Source organism: Equus przewalskii, chromosome 30, assembly GCF_037783145.1.
Source record: "Equus przewalskii isolate Varuska chromosome 30, EquPr2, whole genome shotgun sequence".
Classification (NCBI taxonomy): domain Eukaryota; kingdom Metazoa; phylum Chordata; class Mammalia; order Perissodactyla; family Equidae; genus Equus; species Equus przewalskii.
The window spans coordinates 4,723,742-4,744,988 of record NC_091860.1 but is presented as its reverse complement, the minus strand read 5'-3'; the positions used below and the strand labels follow the sequence as shown (position 1 = coordinate 4,744,988).

At 42.0% G+C, this 21,247-nt stretch overlaps 1 long non-coding RNA gene across 2 annotated transcripts in view; it reads left to right on the top strand.

Annotated features, from left to right (window-relative positions):
• Positions 1 to 1,290: 1,290 nt before the first annotated feature.
• LOC139080544 (uncharacterized) overlaps positions 1,291 to 21,247 on the top strand; it is a 31,151-nt gene continuing 11,194 nt past the window's right edge. Inside the window, exons 1-3 of one of the 2 annotated variants that reach the window (XR_011535122.1) lie at positions 1,291 to 1,433; positions 3,680 to 3,782; positions 8,907 to 9,519. This is a non-coding gene — a long non-coding RNA (uncharacterized lncRNA). Of the gene's footprint in view, positions 1,434 to 3,679; positions 3,783 to 8,906; positions 9,520 to 21,247 lie in introns of those variants that run through there. The other variant, XR_011535123.1, reaches the window with a different exon arrangement.

The following is a 21,247-nucleotide window of genomic DNA, read 5'->3' as shown; positions in this document are numbered from 1 at the left end:
TCAAATTTCCTTTATATAGCATTTGTTTGTATACTTAGCTCTTACAGTATTGGTTAAGACTTATATAATTAAAAGAGTTAAAAGCAAGTTTAAAAGTCTTCAAGGTTAATTTCTCTTACTCTATCTTTCCTGGCCATTAAGGATGCTTTTATTTATATTATGAATATGGTTATTTTACCATTTTAAAATCTTTAATTAAAATCTCTTATTAACTATTGAAATATAGTTATATATATCCCTTACTTTGCAGAATATCTGTATTATAATTAATTGACTATAAAGGCAAGTTTCTATAAACTAAATAAAATCCTTATACTTTCATCCTCACAACTAAAGTTTGTGTGGAATTTTTATTATTTTACTTGATGTTTCAATCATCCTAGGAGTCAGGCATTATGAGAGGTAACGGAAATTGTCACTGTCATGTGGCCATTCACTGGAGAAGCTGAAGTTCATCTTGCCACCTCAAAGCTCAAAAATCTTCAAAGAATCTCCATTTCCAACCAAATCAAGTTTATACTCCTTTGCTATAATTTTTAATATCCTCTGTAATCTGGCCCCATCCTACCTTCTTGACCTCTTGCTTACTGTTTCCCGACTTGGACACTTAGCTGCTCATTGTGTTTACAACAATGCTGAGTGCATGGTAAGTGGTCATTAAAAGCACACTTATTGATGGATTTTTAGAGGTAAAAGCAAGATATTCCCATAGACTATCAATAAGATAAAACTTTGATTCTACTGGGGCCGGCCCCATGGCTGAGTGGTTAAGTTCTCTGGCTCCGCTTTGCGGCCCAGGGTTTCACCGGTTCAGAGCCTGGGGGCGGACATGGTACCACTCATCCGGCCATGCTGAGGCGGCGTCCCATGTAGCACAACTGGAGGGACCTGCAACTACAATATACGACTATGTACTGAGGGGCTTTGGAGAGAAGAAGAAGAAGAAGAAAAAAAAAAAAGATTGGCAACAGATGTTAGCTCAGGTGCCAACCTTAAAAAAAAGGACTTTGATGCTATCATAAAAAAAATTTATAAGACAATTGGGAAAAGTTGAACTTCGACTAAATGTTTGATATTGTTACTATTTTTAGGTGTGATGATATTGTGTTTATATTTTTAAAAATCCTGTGTTTTGGACTGAACTGTGTCTCCCTAAATCCATATGTTGGAGCCCTGACTTCCATGAGGCTGTATTTGGAGGTAGGGCCTTTCAGGAGGTAATTAAGATTAAATGAAGTCATAAGGGTGGAGTCCTAATCCAATAGGACAGATGTCCTTATAAGACGAGGAAGAGACACCAGGAGAGCAGAAGCACGGAGGAAAGGGCGTGTGAGGACGCAGCTAGAAGGCAGCCATCTGCCAGCCAGGAGGAAAGGTCTCACCAGAAATCAACCTGCCAGCACTTTGATCTTGGACTTCCTGCCTCCAGAACTGTGAGAAAATAAATTTCTATTGTTTAAGCCACTGTGTTCTTCTGTATGGCACCCTGAACAGACTAACGTACCTTGCTTTTAAGATGGATCAAACTATCTACCTATCTATCTATCTACCTATCATCTATCAAAATAGTTGTAATGTCTGAGATTTGCTTCAAAATAATTTTTGGAGTAGATGGTAGTATAGATGAAACATCATTGATAATTCGTTTTTTTTTTTTGAGGAAGATTAGCCCTGAGCTAACATCTGCTGCCAATGCTCCTCTTTTTGCTGAGGGAGACTGGCCCTGAGCTAACATCCGTGCCCATCTTCCTCTACTTTACATGTGGGATGCCTGCCACAGCATGGCTTGACAAGCGGTGTGTAGGTCCATACCGGGGATCCAAACCAGTGAACCCCAGAGCCGCCAAGGCAGAACGTGTGCACTTAACTGCTGCACCACCAGGCTGGCCCCAAAATGCTCTTTGTTTTTTTTGAGGAGGATTAGCTCTGAGCTAACTACTGCCAGTCCTCCTCTTTTTGCTGAGGAAGACTGGCCCTGAGTTAACATCCATGCCCATCTTCCTCTACTTTATATGTGGGACGCCTACCACAGCATGGCTTGACAAGCGGTACCATGTCCGCACCTGGGATTGGAACTGGTGAACCCCAGGCTGCCGAGAATCGGAACATGCGAACTTAACTGCTGCGCCACCAGGCCAGCCCCTCGTTGATAATTCTTGAACCTGAGTGATGGGTACTTGGGAGTTAATTATACTGTTCTTTCTAATTCTGTTTATCTTGGGAAGTTTTCATTTAAAAGTTTTTAAATTTTAGCAAAAATGAAAAACTGAAAACAAAAAACTTGTGACTGAGAAGAGGCTTCAATTGTTACCAGGCCAATGACATATGGCAGAGGGTGGGGGTTGGGCTGGAAAGACTCTGGGGCTTTGTGGCTTTGGGAACTATCAGAAGTTACCCGACTCTAGGGGCTCCTTGTTCTCGGTCATTCTCCTTGCTCTTTCCAATTTCTTTTTGTAGGCCTTTCTCCTGATTCTATCCAACCAGTGGTGAGATGGAACAGAACTGGCCTGACATATCAGTGAAATAGCTGGATACTTAAAGAGGTCGATCACAAAGGCCATTCACTCAGACAAAAACCTTTGCTTTGCTCTGACATCCATGACTGAAGTTTCCTGAACTAAATTGATGAAGACCAGTTAATGTGCTGCCCTCGATAAAGATTACATGTACATGCACAGGCACAGTCACACTTGGTATAACTTGCTTCTCCACTTTGGGGCACAAATATAATCTTGTCACATTCGTATGGTTGATTGTTTCAACACCTACATGCTTCACTTTCAGGCAGACTAAGAACATCTTCTTAACGATTCTTCTCACCTCCAAGTGTTCAAATTCTCCAGTTTATTAAGTACCAACTACATATGCATGTGCATGACCCCCCCGGGCCCCCACAGTTGCTTCCATGCCAGGCAGAGGGGCAATTAGAGACTCCATAGTGCCTCTCCCCACCCCATGCCCTGTCCCACTGCTTCTTGCAGCCTCACTGTGTCATAACCAAAGGCCTACCAACTACAATTTGGCAGAAAATGGTTCTCTACCATTTTGGGGATGACCCCATTGGTCCAGATTTCTGCCCAAGCCTCAGATGTCCCCCACATTGGATGCTAACAACGTCTCTTAATGAACATTCTTCTACTCAGCCATTACTCCTCACAGCACAAATTGCCGAGGTGACTACTCCTGGAGTTGTTTCAAATAGCAACCACATGCAGGGTTGCATATGCATTTTCCCACAATACCCATGTGCTGAGATTGGGTTTCCAACCTGGACTTGCATCCTCCTCAAGTTTATTTTATTTAAGGAATTTCCTTGCTCTTCTGTACTCCTGGCTCTTTTCTGGGGCTACCTTGATCCTCTCCCACTGGCCTCTCTAACACTGACCTTCAAGGAGCAGTGAATGGATGACTAGGCCATTCCAAACCCAAGAAAAACACCAGGCTTCTCAATTGGTCCACCACTTTCCCCAAAACTCTACATACTGCTATCAATGGAGAGAGTTTGGGAGAGAGAGTCAGCTTTGCTAAATCAAAGAAGAGAGATCTACTTAAACTCTGAACTCAGGACCAAGAGATTTTACCAAACCTTATTATTGAAAAACTAAAAAGGCCACTGGAGTGACCTTCACAGGGCAAAGCAGATCTGCTTCAGGGTGAATTTCTGTCTCTCTCTATACAGAGGGTATCTGACGATTTCGTTCAAGAAAACAAGCAAACAAAACTCATTATTTATTCATATGAAGGAGATACCACATCATCCCATCTAAAGAGTGGATCCACAGGTAATTTTTATTTTGCTTATCTGTATTTTTAAATTTTTCTTTAATGAGCACATTATTTATCATGTAATGAAAAGTCAGTAAAAAGAAATTTGAAACAAATAAATAAACATAAAAATCACAGACTCTGACGGCCCTGAGCAAGTCCAATGGTGCCAAGATCGGGGTTCCGTAGTAGAACAGAGCATCTGGGGGAAAGAGTTTATAAAATATGTCTGGAAGACAACAAAGGCAAATGTCATCTATGTTAGCAAATCTCATCTAAATCTTTTCCCCTTTTGCAATAATTTAGAGGTGAAAATAATAACTACTAAAAACCATTATGAGGAAGATAATCTTGGGACAATGGAATTTTGTGGAGACATTCAAATCTAGTTAAATTCAGCAAGGGGCCGGCCCAGTGGTGCAGCGGTTAAGTTCACACGTTCCTCTTCTCAGCGGCCCAGGGTTCACCAGTTCAGATCCTGCATGCGCACATGGCACTGCTTGGCAAAAGCCATGCTGTGGTTTGCATCTCACGTATAAAGTAGAGGAAGATGGGCGTGGATGTTCGCTCAGGGCCAGTCTTCCTCAGCAAAAAGAGGAGGATTGGCAGTATTAGCTCAGGGCTAATCTTCCTCGAAAAAAAAAAGAAAGAAATTCAGCAAATATTTAATTTCTTTTTTGATGTGCCAGCCACAATGGTAGGCACAGTGGAAGATGCAAAACAAAAAGAGTAAGACGTAGCCTTTGTCCTCAAAGAGCAAGTGACTTGGGATTGTACACAGAAGTTTAGATTATGAGACAGATTGCCACAGACAGGCATACAGAGGGGGCTGCTGTGTTTAGGTGGACCACACCTGCGTGTTTGTGGGTGGCTGGGAGGGCAAAGGGGCATCAGGAAGGATATAACAGAGGAGCATTTTAATTGGACCCTCAGGATTTCAAAGGTGACTATTGTTGGGCCAGGTATAGATAAATGACCCACTGCTATTTATAGACCAGGTTGGTAAGTGATAACAAAGATAATCTCTTGTCCATGTGATGTTTGATCTTTTAAACTATAATTCCCTCTGAAATATTTAAGATAATTTTGACGTGAAATGACCACTCCAATAGAAAGTCTTTGTCCTTGCTTTGCATCCGTGATGGTCTTTTTTTCTCACTAAAGTAGTCAGCTATATGAAGAAGTTTAAAGTCTTTCATACATCCATCAATATAGCTTTCTTAGTCAGGTCTTAAAAAGAAGACAAGAGGATTTCAGAAATACAGTGTGAAGGACTGTGGAGCTATGCTTAGTGTCAAAAAACAAAATTGAACTTAGTGAAATGTAAAGATCTCCTTGGCTTTATTCAGTGATTCATAAACCAGGCAGCATCTCATCCAGCAAACAGAAAGAAGCTCCGAAGAGCTGTACAAACTGAAAGACTTATAGGCAGGAGGGCACGGGACAAGAAAGTGACTAGAAAAGAGTGGATTGTTTCAGGCAAGGTCACTTCCTTTGGAAGATGGCGGGAGTCTATCAGGCAGATTACCTCTCTAGTGTGGACCAGGAAATTCCAGACTCGATGGGTTAAGATTACATTCCTGGGTGAGGCCGAAACTGCAATTAGGTTAGACATTAAGTCTTGGTTTGGCGACATGGGCTTAACACAAGTAGCTCTATTTTGGGCCTGTTGTCTCTTTTTTTAAACAATTCCCCTTGTGATCAGACTCTTATCTTAACTGAGAGGCATGGGCAAACTTTAAGGCATTAGCACTTACCCAGCTACCGCTCTGAAGTCCTCGCAGCTTTTGTTGATCCTCTGTGTGCTATTCACAGGGTGGGAAGTTTTCTGCTGAATCTCGATGATATTCACAGCTCTCGACTTCAGGTTCACATTTTCTAAGTCGGTCATTCTCTTGGTTCCTTTTTGGATAATCCATTTTGGGAGATCATTTGCTTGGTGACTTGTGGCCGCAGACATGCATTTAAAGCTTTCGAGAGTGCACCAGCGCACCAGGGAGGCTACAGTGAATATCGTAAGCAAGATAATTCCCAATGTCTGGAGTGCACTTCAAACCATGGTGCCCAAGACCCAAACCAACCAAAATCAAATAAGTCAAAGAAAGACCCCACTGAAGGAGTCGCTTTCTTAAGGCAAGTGGCTTGTTCAGCGAGTTTGTGTGGCTGAGTTTCAACTTCCCCAGAAGTGTTAATCCAGGGGCAGTAGGTGGTGTTGGCCGCAGCACAGACACCCCCTTGTTCAGCTAAAAGGAAATCAAGGCCTATCCTATTATCAAGAACAGCCTTGGCCAGAGAGTCCAAGGATTTTTGTTAGGCAACTATCACTTTTGTAGAAAATTCCGCAATATTTTGAAGAGTGAAGGAGAGATTCCTAATCATAGCCTCATTTTTACTCCCTCTTACCCAGGGAAATAGAGGACTCACCAGAGGAAGCAGGTCCTCACTCACGAAAGCCCCGTGGTGGGTCCTTTCTAACTCGATGGTGTAAATTCCGGGGAATTGGTGAGTGAGGTGTCTCAGTTTGTTTGTGAACGGTTAGCGGCACAGTTAGATAACCCAGGATGCATTGCCTGGTTATGGGCCAGCCATCTAGACATGCATAGGCCCAAGGAGAATGACCACCGCCACTGACAAAGGTAACTCCTTTCGGGGCACACACTGCTCCCGCTAACGTGGTGTTGTGAATGGACTCATTTGCAGGAGTTGTTGCATTTTGCCCCTTCAAGCCAGGGGTCAGTAAGGTTTTCAGCGCTTTTGGGAAGTAAATCTCCTAGCCTGAAATAAAAAGTTGTTCCAAATTCTTTGCAAAGATGGGTGCTTCTGGTGAGATCTTTTTGTGATTGAGGGCAGATCTGATTTAGATAATGGTAAGAAGGTGGGGTGCAAATGTACTACAATTTGCCTAAGTATTTGTGTCTAATTGGGCAAGTATGGTTATAATCAGGAAAAAGTAAAAACAAGGCACTGGATGTTCTGGCCGTAAAAGTTGGACTTTGTAAGTTACTTCTAAGAGGACCGATTGTAATTCATGGTGACATTGGGAATAGAAGAAAAGTTGGTCACAGAGAGGACCAGGGCATCTCTAACATCATAGACAGACCAGAGGGGTTTTTTCTTTTCTTTTCTTTTCTTTTTTGAGGAAGATTAGCCCTGAGCTAACATCTGTGTCCACTTTCCTCTATTTTATATGTGAGACGCCTGTCACAGCATGGCTTGATGAATGATGCATAGGTCTGCACCCAGGATCTGAACTGGTGAACTCCTGGGCCGCCAAAGCGGAACACATGAACTTAACTGCTACACCACAAGGCCAGTCGCCAGATCAGAGTTTTTGATGACAAATCCAGCAGTCAGAAATGTTATCCCCTTAGCAATGACCTAGGAGAGATAGATGATGGTGTCATCGCTCCTGTGCCAGAGTAAAGGAAAATAAGAGAAGAAGAGAGGTTTTCACGTTTGGTTAAAGTGTAAGGTCTGCATCTGGCATCTTGGGCAGAAGCAGTCTACATCCATGTCAGCTGCTTCTCTTTCTCGTCAATTTGATTCGGAGGTCTCCAGCATCTGCACAGAACCAGATGTAAGGTGGAGCTTTCTTTAGCTGTGAGATGTATACCCAAGGATCAATGCCTTCTAATTTTGCAACAGTGTCAGTGGTCAGGAGCACTTGGAAAGGCCCCTTCCAATGGGGTTTGATGGCTATCCTCCTCTGATGATGTTTCCAGAATACCCAGTTACCAGGCTCCAGACTGTGACCAACAGGATCCTTTGAATTGGGATCTGGGAAAGTTTCTCTCACCTGCTGAGCCTAGGCTTTAAGCATAAGGCATTGAAGACTTACAGTAGCTGGTCATACTAGCGTGAGATAACAAGGGATCAGCAGAAAATTGTATACCAATAGACGTTGGTCTCCCAGTGACTCTCTCATGTGGGGGGAGATTATGTTTCCAAAGCGGGTACTGCAAACAGTCAGCAAGGCCAGAGCAGTGCCTTAGGCCAAGGGGGTCCAGTAGTTTCAGAGCGTTTAGAGATTTTGAGAGTTTGAGGATCCCATTAGTTCTTTCAACCTTGCCTGAGGATTGAGGGTGATAGGAACAGTGGTAATTCCGAGAAATGGGGAAGGTTTTTGCTAAGGTTCATATGATTTTCCCAGTGAAGTGGGTGCCTTAAGCACTGGAGATTGTGGAAGGGATATCCTAAATAGAAAACATATTTTCTAACAGTTTCTTTGCCACTGTGAGGGCATCAGGCTTGTGGCAGGGGAAGGCTTCAACCCACCCGGAAAACACACATACAGTAACAAGAACATATTAATAACCCATACTAGGTGGCAGTTGAAGGAAGTTCTAGTTGCAGGTGCTCAAAGGGTCCAGATGGAGGTGGTTTGAGGCCCCAGGGGACAAAAATAATTTTTCCTGGATTATGAACCTGACAGGTCAGACATTGGTGGTAAACTGTTTTTGTAATATTATAGAAGTCTTCCCACCAGTGTTTATTCATAGCTTGAGTCATCTTAAATGCACTATGGTGGGTGAAGGAATGCAAAAAAACAAAAAATTGGATTTGCCAGAGAGCCGGGAAGAGCCAAGCGGCTGTCTTGGGTTTCCTGTCGCCTTGACTGTTTGGTTAATTTACAACCATCTTAATTTCTCTGATTCAGGAGCAGACTGTTGCCAAGGACATCAAGATGGCAAAAGTATGGCAACAAGGGGTCATTTTTTTCAGAAGCAGCGTGGACTTCATCCGTATATGCTGCTTCCTTTATAGATTCTGTTGCTGCAGCTTTTGCATGAAAGCCAGCTAGGACATTTTCCTGATATTCAGATTTGGTGTTTTTAGTGTGAGCCTCAATTTTTTTTTTGATGCATAAAACATTTTATTATTTCTATTTGATAAGGTGAAAATGATTACAGTATTTCCTGTTAATAAAGCGGTATTCCAAGCCTCTATTAGCACTACTTTATATCATCTATCGAAGAGGTAAAAACGTTACTGTTAGTTGATAATATTGCACCTGGGCTGGACAGTCAGAACTACTAAAGTCCTCCTGAGTCTTTAATGATGGATGAATATATTATTACCATCACCTTAAAAACTTATTTATGCATCTTCTTAAACAATGTTCCTGTTTTATTTTTCTTCAGGATAGAAATGGAGACATTGGACTTTAAAGTTCAACTTTGGCCACTTCCAACTTGAACAAACTGTATGATCTTATACTTAAGGTTTCTGTGCCTCAGTTTCCCAAAGTGTAAAAAAAAGAAATAATAATAATAGTAGTTGCTTCGAAGGTAGATTGTAAGGATTAAATGAGTTACTATGCTGAAAAGCTTATAACAGCACTTGACCCATAGTAAGAGTTCTAAAGGTTAGCCATTATCATTATGGAGGTGTCCTGCCTGCCTTAAGAAGATTTATAATTCTCACCTCTCTTAATCATCCTTTCTTTCCCAAAACACAAAAGCAGGGGGAAAAGCAAACACCATGTGTTTTTATTCTCAGTGACATGTTCCTATAGGTCTCTCATTATTAAAAACATGCCATTCAATAGTGTTGCATTTGGCTGCTATGATAAAGTTATGTGAATTGCAATGTATTTTTTCTCAGGTTTTGAGCGTGTCATTAATCTTTCTGAAGTAACAGTTTCCTGTTGTGAAATTTTGCAATTTGTATTCCTAATGATGATTATTATAAATTGCAGTCATGTGTTAAATGTTACTTGTCTTTATTTAGAAATTAAACTGAGATGCTTACTAATTCTCTGGTTTCATGACTTTCTGTGTGAAATATCATTCATATCTAGGTCTGTACTCAGTCCACTGTTGTTACTTGGATTGAGCTTCAATTTTTTTTTTTTTTTTTTTGAGGAAGATTAGCCCTAAGCTAGCATCTGCTGCCAATCCTTCTCTTTTTGCTGAGGAAGACTGGCCCTGAGCTAACATCCATGTCCATCATCCTCTACTTTATACGTGGGACGCCTACCACAGCATGGCTTGCCAAGTGGTGCCATGTCCACACCTGGGATCTGAACTGGTGAACCCCAGGCCGCCGAAGCGGAACATGCAAACTTAACTGCTGCACCACCGGGCCGGCCCCTGAGCCTCGATTTTAATAATAGCAATTTCATAAGGTAGAATAGCTGTAGGAAGTTTGTTTACTTGTTGTCCAATTTTGATTGGGGCCCCAGTGGACGTAGGAAAACCTGTTTTGTTTCTATAACATACCCAAATCATGGATTACCCCAAAGTCATACCAGCTATCAGGATAAAAAAGTAACAATTTGTCCTTCTGACAACGGACGTGCTCTGGTAAAGGCGTGGAGCTCTGCTTGTTGGGCTGATTTAGTCTGAGTGGGATTTCTCTTTTCAAGCAGTTCATATCAGGTAATAACAGCATAACCAGATTGGAAATTCCTTTTTTCAGTTTTATAGTATGACCCATCAACAAACAGAATTAGATCAAGATTAGTTAAGGGGGTGCCTCATAAATCAGGATGTGGTGTCACAGAATGGGACATTATTACCTTGAGGTGATGGGACTGACATTATAGGCAGAGGTAGTAACGTAGCAGGATTAAGAATATTGCAACATGATATTAGCTCAGGGCCAGTCTTCCTCAGCAAAAAAAAAAAAAAAAAAAAAAGGAGGAGGATTGACAGCAGGTGTTAGCTCAGGGCCAATCTTCCTCAAAAAACAAACAAACAAAACAAAAGAATGTTGCAAGATTTAAGATGTAGATTAGGTGGTAAAAGCAGAAGGATCCATAGAAGGTTAGTCTACTTGTAGAGAAACCTTGAGTGAATTCAGAGTTAAATAGACTTTGGTCGGTGTGTGGAGTTTGTAAATAAACGTCGTTTCCTAGGGTTAAATCTGCTGAGGCTTCTACTGACTTTGCAGCTGCAGCTATAGCCTTAAGGCGGTTGAGACAAGCAGAGCAACTGAATCAAGATGTGTGCTGGAATAGGCAACAGGCCTGTGTTTATTACCATGTTCTTGAGTGAGCATTCCCAGGGCTTGGTCATCTCTTTTAGTACAAATAAGGTGAAAGGTTGTGAATAGTTAGATAACCATAGGTCAGGAGATTCTCACAGTGCTTGTTCTAGTCTTATAAAGACCTGCCTATGTTTATCTTCCTGAGGATCAAGGACTGGAATTATAGTGAGTTCATAAAGCAGAGAAGCCAACAGAGAAAAATTAGGAACCCGTAGTCGACATTAGCCAGCCAGGCCTGGAAATCCACGGAGTCGTTGCTTCCTGTGGGCCTGGAGAAGTCTTGGATTAGCTTAATTCTTTTTGGAGATAGCTGGATTCCTTCAGTGCTTAGATTGTGACCTAGGTAATGAACGGTGTCTAGCGATAACTGCAATTTTTCCTTGGAGACTTCATGCCCTTTTTCAGGTAACTCTTGTGGCGAATAAATGGAATCTGTTATGGATGCCTCCTTGGTAACCGAGCACAGAGAGAGACTGTCGACACACCGTCAAAGGGTCGATTTCCCAGGGAACTGGAGGGTGCTGAAATCTTGGTGGAGTCCTTGGGGCAAATAAGAAGGGGCCTTAGTGAACCCTTCAGGCCTGATCTTCCACGTATATTGTTGATTGCTCCAAGTAAAGGCAGATGGATATTGGCTGTTGGGGTCTACAGGGATGCTGGGGAAGGCTGGTCAAAGGTCTGCGACAGTGAACCATTTGAAGTCTGGCGGAACTTGTGACAAAAGGCTGTTTGGATTTGGAACAAAGAAGAAACGGGGAATAACTATCTCGTTAACAGCTCTCAAGTCGTGGACAAATTGCCATCCTCACCCATTAGGTTTCCAGACTGGCAAGATGGGCGTGTTACAGGGGCTGGTACTGGGCAGACTTAACCCCTGGATGATCAGGTCTTCTTCTGTTGGTATAAAGCCTTGTATGGCCTCGGGCTTTAGTGGATATTGAAGCAATTTAGGAAGAGGTTTCGTTAGGTCATCTGAATTTTTATAGGTTCTACACTTTTTATTCTCCCAATGTAAGTATAAGAAATAGCCCACAAATTTTGGGGCACCTCAGCTAAATTAGGGATTTTTTGCTGGAATTCTTCCTTTTCTATATCAAGGGCAGATTGTAAGGAATCTAAAAGTTCAGGTTAAGGTTGAGGAAGATTAGCCCTGAGCTAACATCTGCTGCCAATCCTCCTCTTTTTGCTGATGAAGACTGGCCCTGAGCTAACATCCGTGCCCGTCTTCCTCTACTTTATATGTGGGACACCTACCAGAGCATGGCTTGCCAAGCAGTGCCATGTCTGCACCCGGGATCCGGGCCAGAGAACCCAAGGCCACCGAAGCAGAGCGTGTGCCCTTAGCTGCCACGCCACCGGGCTGTCCCCTGGTCAGGAAATTCTAAGGTGAGGTCTCCATTGGAGGCAAAATATATTAGCAGTTTTAATCTAGAAAGGCGATCTCTACCTAATAGACTGAGTGGAGCTGTGTCACGGAGGAAAAAGGGATGTTTTCCAATGAAAGGTCCCCGAGTCATTTGCACTGGTTGAGAGAGAAACCCTCTCTGAATTTTATTAGTCGCCCCCACTGTGGAAACTTCTTTTTCATTCCAAGGGATTTGTTGTCCTATGAGAGGGGAGTTTAAAGTAGAGAGTGTGGCTCCAGTATCTACCAGAACTTGGCAAGGTTTCCCATTAATTTTAATTTTAGTTTCCCCTTGGCTATTTAAGGGGACTGCTGGGAGAAGTTTACTGGAAAGTCCCTGGGAGTCCTTTCAGCTCTTGGAGGGGTCCATATGGGGCCCACCTTTGGGGGTAGATACCAGGGCATTTGAGCTATTGTTGAAGAATTTACTAGAATCTTTGAGGACAATCCTTTTTCCAGTGTCTCAATTGGTTACAGTTGAGACATCAATCCCTGGGCTGGCATTTTGATGCTTGGCTCCCAGGAGGGTGCAGTGCATGAGGCTCAGGTGTCATTTTGGGCCTCTGGCTTTGGAGCTGTTGTAGTTATACGGTCAGTAGCTTGGCGGACCTTTGTTTATGGTCTTGTTCCAAAGTCCTTTCAAAGCACTCAGCTGTGGTTACAAGTTCAGTCAGACCAGTGGCCTCCCATCCTATTTTCTGTCTTTTTCCCAATTTACTATTCTCAGGAGATAGTCCATTTACAAACAGGGCAGCTAGAGCAGGCTGGGTAACCTCATTTATTGTATAGACCCCAGAATTCTGTAGGAAGAGAGCTTCCAGACGGGCTTTAAGTCTGCCACAGATTGACCTTTCTTTTGTTTGCATATTTGAATAGACTAATCAGCGTGGGCAGAGAAAACTGAAGGAATGGCTTTTAAAAGGTTAATCACAATTTTGTGAGATTTTTCTGGTCCAGGAAGGGATCACGTTGAAGACTGAGGATCTCAAATATCATCCTCAAGGTTATGACATTCTGCTTTCCATATCTGTTTTTGGGCTTCACCAGGTCCTACCAGCATGTGCTGAAGCTGGTAAAGATCTGGCGGTCCAGGGTCATGACCCTGAGAGTGACTCTAAATCCTTCAGAAAACGTTTGGGGATCCTCTTTGGGTTTAGGAAATTCTTTAACTATGGCCTTTTGTTCGGTCTTTGACCAAGGAGCGAAAGACACCTGAGGAGGATCTCCTGCTGCCTTGGGTGGTTTTATTTTAAAAGGTAACTGTTTAATAGTCTCTTCAGAGTGGAAAGGCAGCTTAGACAGAGAATCAGTAGAACGTGAGTACTCAGGTAAAGGAGGGTAGAGGGGTGCTGTAGGAGTCATGTCTGTCTTATTGTCTTCTAGGTACCTTTTGTGTCTTTAATTTTTCATTAGACTTTGTAATGGATTTTTTAATGATGCTATTTTGGAATCCGGAAGGCTTTTGGAAGCTTCTGCATACCAATGAGAATAGGTATCCCATTCTGTTTGTTTGATTTGGGATCCCTTGCTTTCAAGTACACTTCTTAAATAAATGATCCTGTCTCATTGGAATGTTCCCCATAATGGCCATCATGATTGTAGGTTGTCTTCAGTAAGATTTTGCAATTTTGCAGATATTTGTGTCTTCCAGGACCACAGTTCTTAGACATAAAATAAGGAGGTATGCCAGAAGATGGAGAGCTCAATTCTGTGTAATTTAAGGATCCCATTCTTTTAGCTGAGCATTTGGGTCTCTCAGAGCCTCTTAATACCTAAGAGGGATGTGCTGCTGGGTTGGGGATTGCCCGGTGTTTTGCAGTATACCTTGTTGCATGGATATTTTCTTGAGGTTGGCGGGTGACCTAATGTCAATCTAACCAGTTCCGTGACCAAGTAGTTGTCCTAACATAGGGATTGCAGAGTTAGGCGGCAAGAGCTCTAACAGCTTTTAAGTGGTGGAACCATGCCCACCAATTTTGTGGCTTTTGTCTTCTGAGACTCTCATTAACAACAGCCTTTACACAAAATTTTATTTGCCCAAGGCCTCACATTGGACCCAGTCCAACTTAATTCAGACGCAGTCCCACCCCGGACTTTCTAAGTCCACTTTCTAAGTTGGACTTAGTCTGACCCTGGACCCAGCTGAAGTGGACCCAGTCTGGTTTCTAAGTCAGACACAGTCTGACACTGACCGGTAACCACCAGCACTTCCCAACTGGAATCTGGGGATTGGGGAAAGGATTGAACCACTAGACTCGAAAGAATGGGGACTGTGGACTGGGATTCCAAACACTGAGGACCTGCAGAGTGAACCACCAGCAGTTCCCAGCGTGGAATCCGGGGAAGGATTCCGAACAAGTGGGGAATTGTGGAAACCAATTAGACTGGAAGCTTCGCGCAAAGAGAGAGGAGCTCAGAACTGAGAGAAACATACCTACCACCCTCAGAAATGGCGAGACAGACAGAGAACTCAAAGCGTTCATGGGTACCAGCGCCTGTGTTTCTTGTTGTCCCCAATGCTATCAGAAGCGTCCTTTGGATCTTGTTCCCACCACCAAATCTGTTAAAAAACAAAGTTCAACTTAGTAAAATTTAAAGACCTTAGTAGCTTTATTTAATAATTCATGAATCGGGCAGCATCCTATCTAGCAAATAGAAAGGAGCTCCGAAGAACCATGCAAAATGAAAGACTTTTATGGCAGAAGGGAGCAGACAAAGAAGTTACTAGAAAAGAGTGGATTGTTTCAGGCCAGGCCACTTCCTTTGGGGGATGGCAGGCATCTATCAGGCAGATTACCTCACTAGTGCTGACCAGAAAATTTCCGACTGACTGGTTAAGACTGCGTTCTTGGGAGAGGCTAAAACTGCAATTAGGTTAGCTATGAAGTCTCAGTGTGGTGACACGGGCTTAGCAGAAGTGACTCCATTTTGGGCCTGTTCTCTCTTTCTTAACATTGGTAAGCAAAAGTCTCCACAAAACTTCTCTTTATAAATAAGTTATAACTCTATGGAAAATAAAATTGCTTGTTGATAATGAAAGAGAATGCAAAGTTCACTAATAGTGGTGTCAAAATTCATATCCTGAAGAGAAATCTGGGTTACTTCTTGCCTAAAACAGAAATAAGACAATAAAAATTTGATAAACATCCTCAGCTAACTTTACATGTGGGATCTCTTTCAAGTCAAGTTTCCGGGTTCCATTTTTTAAAAATAGAATCTTGTGTTGCCTTTTTCCAGTGCCTTCTTTTCTATTTCAGCCTAGTGTTTTGGCTCTTCAATCCCACGGACTGTGAGAGAGTGGAGGCCCAGAATTTATCGAGTAGATCAGGAAGCTGCTCCTTTTTGTTCTTTTCTCAAGCTGAGGATTGTGATTGAATCAAACTAACAAAAACACAACACCCTACCAAATTAAAGCTTAAATGTCCCTTTGCTGCTGGTTTATTTGTATTGTGGGGACTTACTATCTACAAAGGGCCATGTGTTGAAAGCACCGTCTTAGGGATCAAAGGCAATTTAACCTGAATTGTTAGACACAAGGACAAACCAGAATGCTCTGGGCATTGGTCGCCAGGAGCAAGGTGGTGTCTTTCACTCCACCACAGAGGCACTACCTCCCTAGGTGAGACATTTGGTACCAGGGACCCCTGGGAACCAACTGTACTTAGGCCACTGGTTTACACCAATAAGGGAAAGGGAATCCTTTCAGCACAATGCCTTTGGGTGGGGGAAATACTGTCCCCTGCCTGCAAGACAGTCTTCAGTACAGGGAACAATAGTGATCGCAGCTCAAAGTGGAAGGTGACACGCCCCCAGGGAGTCCTTGCCAGGGAAAAGTGCCTCCCACCCTTGACAATGAGAGAGAATACACAGCTGTCTTTGCTCATTAATCTTTTAAGCTGATAGGGGCAAGGCTGACCCTGTTGGAGGCTGATCTCCGGGTAGGAATGTGTGGAAGGTTGCACAGAAAGAAGATGGTGGAAGCGCTGGCTGTCTGGAGTGACGCAAAAGCACAGATGACGAGAGAAGATTCTGAAGCCAAAGGCAAGAGCTGCATTGCTTTATTTTATTTTATTGTTTCTTACTAGAAATCCTTAGACATCACAGAAAAACACATTTCAAAGGAAGAACTTTTACAAAAAAAAAAAAGGATTTTTTTCCCCTACATCCTACTCTTTGAAGTTTGCCACAGAGGGAGGTGGCTCTTGATCAAGTTGGGATGAAATCGTACCTTGAAGTCATCAAGCTGGGGGCCAGTAAAGGACTTTGAAGGACAAAACTTGGTGCTTAGATACTTGACATGAAGGAGAATGTTGGAAAGAAGGCAAAACTACTGTGTCTTTCCAATGTTACTTTGAGTCATTATTTTATCTTTTTTTCTATCTAGAAAGATGGATTTACATGTTGTCATACCTGCCTCCTTGCTTGATTTAACATAATGATATGAGTACATCTCTTTGCGGCAACCCCTAGGCTTGTCAATGCCGTGATCGTTTCTGTGAGGTGTCCTGCTTGGTGAAGAACTGACCTGCTGGGTCAGAAGTTCCACTTGGGCTCAATTTGGTACATACTTATTAAGCCCCTACTAGGTGCCAAGACTGGCTGTTCCCAGCACTGTGGAGAGAAATTTAAAAGGTTAATAACAGGGGCTGGCCCAGTGGCACAGCGGTTAAGTGTATGCATTCCACTTTGGCGGCCCAGGGTTTGCCGGTTCGGATCCTGGGTGTGGACCTATGCACCGCTTGTCAAGCCATGCTGTGGTAGGCGTCCCACATATAAAGTAGAGGAAGATGGGCACGGATGTTAGCTCAGGGCCCGTCTTCCTCAGCAAAAAGAGGAGGATTGGCAGCAGATGTTAGCTCGGGGCTAATCATCCTCCAAAAAAAAAAAAAAGAAAAGTAAAAGATCAATAACATACTTAGCAGTGTAGACAAAGTGCTGGAGGCACACGCAGGAAGGAGGGGTTAATTTCTGGTGGAAGAACTGGGCAGGATTTTACAGATTTGAACTGGACCCTGAAGGGTGACTAGGATTTCAGCAGGCAGAGGGAACAAAAGCACCGAGCTTGCTCTGGTGTATGGTGAGAATTCCTGGGAGTCCTGGAAGGGAAGGCTAGCCACTGGGAAGGCAGCAGGGATTAAGGTTTTAGGGGAAAGTAAAGAGAAGCCTCATCTCTGTTAAGAATCTGTGTGCTCACGAGCAGTAACATGGTCGTGATTACGTTAGGATTCAGGACCTGACTGGCTGAGCAAGCGAAGGAATGGCAGATGTGCACCAAGCAGGGGCAAGATAGAGTGCTGACAGGATTTGAGAGCCTGGGTCCTTCCTTCCTGAGACCCAGCATCATTTCTCTCTTTGGGCTCCATAAGACAGTCGAGTTCTTGAATATCTTCCTCTTTTTGCTCTAGCTAGTTTGAGTTGGGAATCTATCACTCCAATCAGAAGAATCTTGACTAATCCAGTACCGTTTTTTCACTCATTAGTCAATAATTAAATCTAGTTGTGATGCCTTTCTATTGCTTTTTTTCTCTTTAATCACATTTCAAATATATTAAACTGGCTAGAGAATCATAATGATCGCTCAATGCCTTGGGCAATGGGAATACATGGTGACAAACAGGCCTGCTAGGGAAGGGTAGGCAATACATAGGAGACCTTTTAGCTTTTGGATTCACACAGGGACAGGAGCGCTTTCTGGAAAATGTGCTTAGGTAGAAAGCTCCATATTTGGGAAATTTTCTAAGACCCTAACAGAAGATATTTAGTTGCATTAAGAACTATCCTGTTGATCCAAATTGGAAAAGAAGAAGTGAAACTGTCACTTTTTGCAGATGACATGATTTTATATATAGAAAACCCTAAAGAATCCACTAAAAAACTTTTAGAAATAATAAATGAATACAGTCAAGTCATGGGATGCAAAATCAACATACAAAAATCGGTTGCATTTCTATACACTAACAACGAAGTAGCAGAAAGAGAAATTAAGAATACAATCCAATTTACAACTGCAATAAAAAGAATAAAATACCTAGGAATAAACTTAACCAAAGAAGTGAAAGATCTTTGCACAGAAAACTATAAAAATTGTTGAAAGAAATTGAAGAAGACACAAAGAAATGGAAAGATGTTCTGTGCTCTTGGATTGGAAGAATTAACAGAGTTAAAAACGTCCATACTTCCTAAAGCAATCTATAGATTCAATGCAATCCCTATCAAAGTTCCAACAACATTTTTCATAAAAATAGAACAAAGAACCTTAAAATTTATATGAAGCAACAAAAGACCCCGAATAGCCAAAGGATTCCTGAGAAAAAAGAACAAAGCTGGAGGGATCACACTCCCTGATTTCAGAGTATACTACAAAGCCATAGTAACCAAAACAGCATGGTACTGGCACAAAAACAGACACACAGATCAGTGGAACAGAATCGAGAGCCCAGAAATAAACCTACACGTTTATGGACAGCTAATATTCGACAAGGGAGCCCAGAGCATACAATGGAGAAAGGAGAATCTCTTCGATAAGTGGTGTTGGGAAAACTGGACAGCCACGAAAGAATGAAAGTAGACCACTATCTTACACCATGCACAAAAATCAACTCAAAATGAATTAAAGACTTGAATGTAAGACCTGAAACCATGAAACTTCTGGAAGAAAACATAGGCAGTATGCTCTTTGACATCGGTCTTAACAGCATATTTTCAAGTACCATGTCTGACTGGGCAAGGGAAACAAAAGAATAAATGAACAAATGGGACTACATCAAACTAAAAAGCTTCTGCACAGCAAAGGAAACCATCAACAAAACGAAAAGACAACCTAACAATTGGGAGAAGATATTTGCAAACCATATATCAGATGAGGGGTTAATTTCCAAAATATACAAAGAACTCATAATGTCTCAACAACAAAAACCAACAACCCAATTAAAAAATGGGCAAAAGATCTGAACAGACATTTCTCCAAAGAAGCTATATAGATGGCCAACAGGCACATGAAAAGATGTTCAACATCATTAACTATCAAGGAAATGCAAACCAAAACTACAATGAGGTATCACCTCACTCTGGTCAGAATGGCTATAAGTAACAAGACAGGAAACAACAAGTGTAGGAGAGGATGTGGAGAGAAGGGAACCCTCGTACACTGCTGGTGAGAGTGCAAACTGGTGCGGCCACTATGGAAAGCAGTATGGAGTATCCTCAGAAAATTAAGAATAGATCTACCATATGATCCAGCTATCCCACTGCTGGGTATTTATCCAAAGAACTTGAAAACACAAAGGCATAAAGATACATGCACCCCTATGTTCATCACAGCATTATTCACAATAGCCAAGACTTGGAAGGAACCTAGGTGCCCATCAACAGATGAATGGATAAAGAAGATGTGGTATATATACATAAGGGAATACTACTCAGCCATAAGAAATGATGAAATCTGGCCATTTGTGACAACACGGATGGATCTTGAGGGTACTATGCTAAGTGAAATAAGTCAGAGGGAGAAAGTGAAATACTGTATGATCTCACTCATAAGTAGGAGATAAAAACAACGATGGGCAAACACATAGCAACAGAGATTGGATTGGTGGTTACCATGGGGGAAGGGGGGAGAGGGGTGGGCAAGGGGAGCGATTGGGCTCATATGTGGTGATGGACTGTGATTGGTTTTTGGGTGGTGAACATGATATAATCTACACAGAATTCGAAATATATTACGATGTACATCTGAAAACTGTATAATGTTATAATCCAATGTTACTGCAATTAAATAAAGAACCAAAAACCAAAGAAAAAAACAAATTAAAAAAAAAAAGAACTATCCTGTCTTCAAAACTGCTTTACAGAGCACTTCTCCCTCCACATCCCGCAGCAATTCTCAACAAAGCTGTGTCTCAAGGACAACTGACACAAAGGCCTATTCATCAGTTTAGTGGAAAAGGCAGCAGTCTAGGCATTTGCCTGAGTAAAGGAAATAATTGTGTGTATTTTTAACATTTAAAATCTGTTCGTGTTGCCATGTGGACACAATCTCATTAGTATCCCTTAGTTCTCAAACTTGAAAACTTTGAAAACATGTTTATATATCTTCATCTCTCTGCTATTATGTATTTCAACAGGTGCCATTTTCAATTTGATCTCATTAATTTATAGGAGTTAATTTTGAAACATTCTTAAGTTATCATAATATTTTCCTCTTGTTTATTCTGTAAAGCTTCATTATTTATCAAGGCCACACTCTTGTCTCTTATTCCTCAGTTTCTGCATTTCCTAAGACCTTGACTATTTGCCTGCTTTTATTTCCTGCTGAAGGGGAGCAGAATATGCCACCCCAAAATATGCCATTTTGGAATATTGATTATTTTGAATTAAAGTTACTTAAGACATAGCTGGTGCAAGAACGACACTCTGACCCTCATTTATCCCCCTAAAAGCAGGAAATAAATCTCCCACGTGAAAGGTACTCTCCTTGTACCAGGAGGATAAAAGGCATCCTTATCACCAGTAGTAGGAATTTAGGGCCAAGAAGGCTGATCAACAAACCTTGTTACTTCATCACTCATCTACTACCCCAAACCCAAACTTATTTGTCTTGTCAATTCTTCACAAATTTATTATTTCTTTGTCTAAAAGATATAAAAGCGGCCTGCTTTGCTCACTTCTTTGAGTCTCATATTTTTGTGGGGCTCTCATACATATGAAATTAAATTTGTTTTCCTCCTGTTAATCTGTCTTATGTCAATTTAATTACTAGACCGGCCAAGGAACCTAGAAGGGACGAAAGGAAAGGTTTTCTGCCCCTGCACTGCCTTCTTCTCTTAGCCTCAGCAACATGCTTTCGTGAATATGCTTTATTAAGGATGCAGCTCACAATGCAAAGATACATCTCCAAAGGTGCTGTGTAAAAGCAGCATAAGTTTAGCCTGATCTTTTTCCCAGGCTGATGGTCAAAGCAGGATCCTTACTTAAACGTGACCAAACATTACCCAGCACTTTCTCTGAAAGGCAATTAATAAGCAAAAGGAACATGCAGCTTCAAATGTCCCAGAAGCAACTGGTTGAGATCCTGGTGACTCAGCTGCC